The following is a 7335-nucleotide window of genomic DNA, read 5'->3' on the forward strand; positions in this document are numbered from 1 at the left end:
GTCTAATGGCTTCTTCTCTCTTTTTGAAACATTTTGAAATATACTTACATACTTCATTGATGACGTCTATATTCGTACATTATACAATATATTTAAAAGTGTCTTCCTTTGATAATGTTTTACATTTTTGTCGAACTTAATTGAACTGAAAAGTGATTTACGTTCGTTATCATATAGTATACAGTCAAGCATAAAATGCGATTCATCTTCAATACAAGAATTATTACAGAATTTACATAGTCTATCTTGTAACGGTGTACGGCTATGCCTGTCAGATTCTATGTGTATTAATATCACTCTGAACTATAAGAAAGATAACTTTAGTTCTAACATGGAGCTGAATCATCTGTTTCCATGATAACTTAAGTTCTAACATGGAGCTGAATCATCTGTTTCCATGATAACTTTAGTTCTAACATGCAGCTGAATCATCTGTTTCCATGATAACTTTAGTTCTAACATGCAGCTGAATCATCTGTTTCCATGATAACTTTAGTTCTAACATGCAGCTGAATCATCTGTTTCCATGATAACTTTAGTTCTAACATGCAGCTGAATCATCTGTTTCCATGATAACGTTAGTTCTAACATGCAGCTGAATCATCTGTTTCCATGATAACTTTAGTTCTAACATGCAGCTGAATCATCTGTTTCCATGATAACTTTAGTTCTAACATGCAGCTGAATCATCTGTTTCCATGATAACTTTAGTTCTAACATGCAGCTGAATCATCTGTTTCCATGATAACTTTAGTTCTAACATGCAGCTGAATCATCTGTTTCCATGATAACTTTAGTTCTAACATGCAGCTGAATCATCTGTTTCCATGATAACTTTAGTTCTAACATGGAGCTGAATCATCTGTTTCCATCTTTGCGGAATACATGTCAACAACTGTAGATATCTTAAATCATTAAAAGTTTTATCACATCTAAGAATAAATAATTCGTACGTAAGAAAATGTCTATCAATTTCAATTCAATTTTAATTAAAAGTAATACACAAAGAATTCCTCTTTGACAGAAGGCCTCCCAGAAGAAAGGTAATTTATCAATAAGTATGTTCGAGTTAAGTCAAAGCACTTGTCTCATAACTTGAAATTTGTTATCGGGAGGTTTCATCTGGGCCTTTAGCCCAGATGAAACTAGTTGTATCTTGTTTTAACACGTACAGTAATGAAAAAAAACCCTTCCTTTTGGGTTTCAGAGAGTTGGCCAGTGTTACTCGTATATACATCATTGTTAAGAAAATGAAACAACAAACCGGTAACTTTCTGACGAACAATCAATCGACCTAAAGTGGTTTATTGATTTAAAAAAGCAGCCAAAGGCTGTATTGTGCCTTCTGGACATGTCATGTATTGCACATTTATTTACACAATAAAATAATACATATAAACTATCGAACGAATAAAACAAGACATAAGTACTAGATTTGCTTCGATTATGCTTGCATAAGCCAGTTTCGACTTCGTTCAGCTCATTTAGTAGTGTTCAGGAGTCGCAACAGCGATGGCACAGGATCATTTCTTAAATCTACTGTTAGAGTACGAATGTAAACTTGTCATAGCACGTGTTTTCTGTATGTTGATCACATGTTTGAGGTATGCTCGATCACGTGCTTTCTGTTTGATCACGTTTGCATCTACACGTGTTCTTCATGTAATAAGTTGAGTTTACGTGACTTGAGACGTTAGAAATCTGCTGCAACTCCTTGCAACGCCTTTTTCTCTACATAATTTACTCCATTGATGCGAAACGAACACCCATGATTTGATTCAGACCAGTGTTAAAACTTGATATCCACACTCGCCAGCATCTAGATATACTCACCCCCTCCCCACCGCCTAAAGGCTGTTCTAGAACCCTAAACCAGTCATCAGTTGTCGTCAGTGACGTCATAGAACAACACAACATTCCATGTAAACACATCGCCGCGAACCTCCAGCCAGAGCAGACGTGAACCTTCACCGCTCCCGCTCATCGCCGCGATTTTCTCAGAAAACCCAATAAAGATTTGAATCTTTCTAACAATTCTTTATCCACAGCTCGTTCGAGACCGCAGGGCTTAAGGTGAGACCATAATTTGTTGTATTTTTACTGTTGTCTGTGAAAAATAAACACACAGATATTGTCACTGCGCACAGCCCCACTAACAGCATGTTGCTGCGGCGTGCTGCCGGGACGTACAGCTGGTTTATCGCACGTTAGATTTTCTGCACGTCAGCACGAAACTAGTCAGTAAATCTGTGGACATTTTTGCTCGCGTAGCAAGTCAAAGTCAAGAAAATAGAAGAATGTAGTGCCTTTGGAAATAATATTGCGTGCGCGGCTATTGTTCAGAGCATTAACAAGCGTAGTTAACATCAGCGAACATCAACCAACTCAAGGTAGGTAGGACTCGCGTGGGGTATGTACTAGTAATAGTATAAAGTGATTAAAACCTAAGATATTAGATGGAACTATAGAGGGTAAAGTTTATATTTCAGGTGTAAGCTATCAGCTGCAGTGCCGTCATGTTACGGCAGGTGGCGCCACATGGCGACACTTTGCAGCGAGACTCGTTCTACAGAACAACGGCCGGGCATTCTAGTGACCAACGCCGTGCCAGAGGACGAACAAAATAAAACCTTCGAGTCTTTAATGTCTCCATCTGATTACTGAGTGGTTCTATTATATACTAGTAGGAACGCTATCTCATTAATTCACTAGCTAGAGAAGATTTAGTTCTTCTTCTAGTGAGGTAAGGAGGTAGAAGTGTGCTCTCTCATCTAGAGAATTAATGAAATAGAAACACTATCTCATTAATTCCCTAGTAAGAGAAGATAGGAATTATTTGAGATGTGTTGGCGCAATGTAATGCGACAACGTGTTTACGAATTTGTATCATGTATAAATGTAATAATCATACATTTTCTTTCACTTGAAAATTTTTTTCTGAACTAGTATAAGATAACTATCTAGTTCTATATACAAACCGTACGGTATGTGTGTACAATATATGTATTCTACTCTATCGATGGAAAAAGGAGATTTATATAAAATTTGTATCATTTAATGACTACCTTTGATGTACTAGTTTGTAAAACAAGTGCTTCTGCAAAAGCTGACCATTTTCGCCGCTTACAGGCTTACAGTTTTTACGAACATTTTCCCCATCCTAGCATTTCAATTTACCTAAGTTATATAAATGGTTCTAGTTCTCATCAACATTGTATATAATGAGAGAACATGCACTTCTATATTTCAACTCTTTAAGTTTAAAACATTACAAAAATCAAGTATATAACAGTTTATAACCTGTTTTCTCTCTTTTAAGAGTCTTTTTAACAGAATAAAAAAATGAGACACAAAAGTACATTTTAACTTAAATTATAAGTAACGTTAATATATATATATATATATAATTTATTTCAAAATCTCTTCTATGGCTTTGTCCCCAACATCTAAGTTTACAAACCTCGTGACATTCAACCAGGGCTTTAGCCAGCGCCCGTTTTACCGTCAATTGACGGTATTTTTTCCCGTCGGACGGTAAAAATTTAAGTCCTTACCGTCAACATTGACGGTCAAAAATCGTGGGTGAAGACATTAAACTTAGCAAAAAATGTAGCGAATTTGAATGAGCCACGGCGCGGGGTCTTTCCAAAGCGCGTCGCGTCTTTTCAAAACGCCGCGGGCCCACACATTTCTTATTTAAATACGGCGGGAAACCTGACTTCAAGGAACGTGCCGATGTCTGTTAACTCGGTTCTTTTCTTCAATGTTGCTGTCTGTTTAAACAACATGTGCTAACGGCCACATAAGAACAATGGCTCGACTCAGACTCACGCTGGTAACTGTACATGACAATAAGATAAATAAACAACATGTGGCAACGAACAAAGAAATATCAAACGTTTTGAAAATATACTGTACTTGAATTTTCATACCATCGCAAGAAAACGGAGATCGATCTACGCAAAGTGGCTTTATTATTTATATAAACTTCGTTAAACCACCTTCGAAGACTTGAGCGGCAGCATAAAGATAAATTTTCTGGAGCCGATCGCTGAAGCAAGTTTTTGCCGGCGTACGTAACTCCCTCCGCGGCAAAATCCCATATGCCGTAGCGAAATCGCGTCTCAGCACTTCCCCAAATAAACTCCATGGCCGCTAAAGTCTGCAAATGAGGTTAAACTTCCTCATTTCGGTTGAGAAGCGAAGCTACTAGTATAAAATCATGTGCATGGCGGCCATTTTGTTTGCTACCCGAAGTCTTCCGAATGATCTAAATAAGGAAATCGTCGGAAATCTGAGCCACATCCCTCGCTGTCGGCATGCGCTCGGGGCTGGCTCGGTGGAAATCGGAGGCTGTGGCGTCAGGACTAGGTTTATTTGCATGGCTCGGGAAGCCGCCGCGGCTTGAATCGCAGCGGGATTTGGGCGCCGGGCGGGTCAAACAAAGGGAATATGAAGTTGTGAGGACCATAGTTTTTTTTTTCATTCTTCAAATTGCAGATTGTGTAATTTTTATCCTGAAATCTTGAAAATCTATCTGCAAATTGCAGACTGAAGACGGGTATTTAGAACACTGAATACATGAAGTGTGCGGGGGGGCATGATGTCGATCACCGGATCATGATTTTTTTTCGCGTTGACCCTGATTCAACCCTAAAATAATACTCGAAGAGAACTTCAAAAGTCATCTTTTACTAATCATATATAATTGTTTACATTATATCATTTGATCAACCTGATCTATTAAAAATTGTCAATGGAAAATACCTTGCCAAACAATGCAATACCTATTTAAGTTAATTAAACACTCACTCATTAATTAATTAATTTCCTAAAATACAAAAGACATGTTGGTGAAAGTTAGGCACCCAGGTAATATCAATAGTTCCACGGACAGCTATGTAGGCCGGAGCTTCTATTGCGTGCGATCTACGTTTGGTCAGAAAATACACCCCCCCCCCAACACACACACACACAAAAACACCGATCCGGGAACGCCTGAAAAGGAGGCTTTTAATAAGCTTTGCCTGCAGCGCCTTGATTGGTCGGACGTGTGACCCTCTGGACTGCCGGCTAATGGAAATCTGAACATCTAGACTAATCCACACTGCTAATGCTCATTGACATAATTTATGCAGTTTATCAAAATCCTTGATTACTGTGATAGACATGTCTATAGACATGTCTTTATCAACATTTTTGGCAAATAATAAAATCAAGTTATTGTTCAAGACAAATTAAGTTTGTTTTGTCAGCAGCTTTGTTATGCAACATTAATAGAACTATGATTTTGAAATTAGCAACCATAATGGAAAGTATACAAACGTCCAAGGCATAAATGGTAAAAAGTGCACTCGCAACAACGACATCTAGCGACATGCGGCAACTCAGCATGTCTGCATGGCCGTCGCAACAACGACATCTAGCGACATGCGGTGACTTAGCATGTCTGCATGGCCGTTGAAGGGTGGAACCGTTGATCCATCCATGCACCCAATCTCAATCTCGTCTGAGTTACCATTTTCGCGCATGCGAAAATGGTAAAAAAAAGTATTTATATGTAGTAGTTCTTGAATCCATGTGAAAGAGAGACTATTTTTCTCAGCGGATGTAACAAATCTTGAAGTTGTAATATCTGTAGGCCGCGCATGTCTAGTCATTTTGATATGAAATATATAAAATGATTGAATCGGTAAAAGTTTATATGCACAATGCCTTTTTACATCCGATACCATGTTGAAGGGCTACAGTTCTTTTCCTGGAAATACTGTACACACATCCATTGTGTATCTAAGTGAATGTTAGAGTATGAACATGAATATTCATCTCTCTCTCCTCCTTTGTCAACTCCTGGCGGAATTTGTGGTAGACTCAAATCAATGTAGTACTAGACCTTTTGCACGATGAACACTCGCTGAAAATTACTTGCCAAGCTTTATGTTAAAAGGTAAAGCCTAAACATCTTGTAAAATGTTTTGAAAGTATTATCGAAGTCTCTGAAAAGCTTGAGTGAAGTAGTGTTCACACATAATCAGACTGACAGAGAGAGCGGGTGTGTGTTGGGGAAAGATTGGAGTCTTATCTATATATATTGACCAATGCAATGCAAACCAAGACTTACTGTTGAAAGTTTTATTGTCGGAAATAGTGCTAGCGGGGCTTGTACTATGTAAGCACCCAATAAATTCGGGTAAAGTAAAGTATCAGACCTTATTCTAGCTTTTCGTGACACTTTGAGTTTGAAACATATTGACAACAGATAAGGAATTTATGTAACAGTTACAGTCTGTTGTACATAAAAAAAAGTTAGCCTCACCTAACCCAGAATATAAAGTAATGACAACACTGCCTCAGTTGGTGTGATCGAGATTGGCCAGCAGTTACTTGCACAGTTCTAACAGAGCTCCTGAGTGTACATTCTTATACCACCAAATTGACACCACAATTACAAGCCATATTTCTAGATACACTTACTATCCAAGCTATCTAGTTGTGAGTTAAAATTTTCAACGTACAAATAAAGATATCTGCAATTAGACACTTTGATAAAACTTTGACAGGGCAGATCAAAAAAATGAAATTTGACCACAAGGTTGGTTTTTGAGAAACTGAAAATTGCAGATAGCATTTTGTTGATTATGTGACTTTAGTTGCAACTATTCCGATCATTCTGCACGGTTATGGGGGCACACCCCAGTTTATTTGGGTCTTAATTCGATTCTGCATACCCTCAACTCTAGCGACCGTCTCTTTCAGGAAATACCTCTTGAGCCAAAACACTCTGTTTGCGAATGAAGGATATCCCTCTAGCTACGAGAACAATAGAATTTCAATTTCTTTCAACTCTCACATTTTTTTAAATTTTAGGGGGAAAAATAATTTTTCGATGAAAAATGATGCCAAAAATTGGCCATTTTCACGTGGAATTAAACCCATCACCCAGAATTTAGCCACCGATATGACTTATATGGTCGGAAAGCGAAAACCCTTATGTATTATTAAGAAAAGTATAAAGAAAATCCTAACACTGAGATTATCACAATAGCCCGTCGCGCGAGGCATAGCGACAGCACCCCCAGAACGCATATACAAGGCATATCTAGGTCAAACCGAAGCACCGCGCTGAAGGACACCCGGAAGTAAGCCTCGGGCCCGAAATCAATTTTCACCCAAACCACGCCACTTCTTACACTTTCCAGCCATGTTAGTAGTTAATCCCATTTTGCAGCAGATTATGAGAAATGTAAACTCGGAACCATCGGAACCCCTTCGTCACTTTTTTTCCGGGCACTACATGAAGAACTGGTGTGTGCACCGTTATATGTTACTGATATT

This window comes from Branchiostoma belcheri, unplaced genomic scaffold (assembly GCF_001625305.1).
Source record: "Branchiostoma belcheri isolate BF01 breed outbred unplaced genomic scaffold, Haploidv18h27 scaffold169, whole genome shotgun sequence".
NCBI lineage: Eukaryota > Metazoa > Chordata > Leptocardii > Amphioxiformes > Branchiostomatidae > Branchiostoma > Branchiostoma belcheri.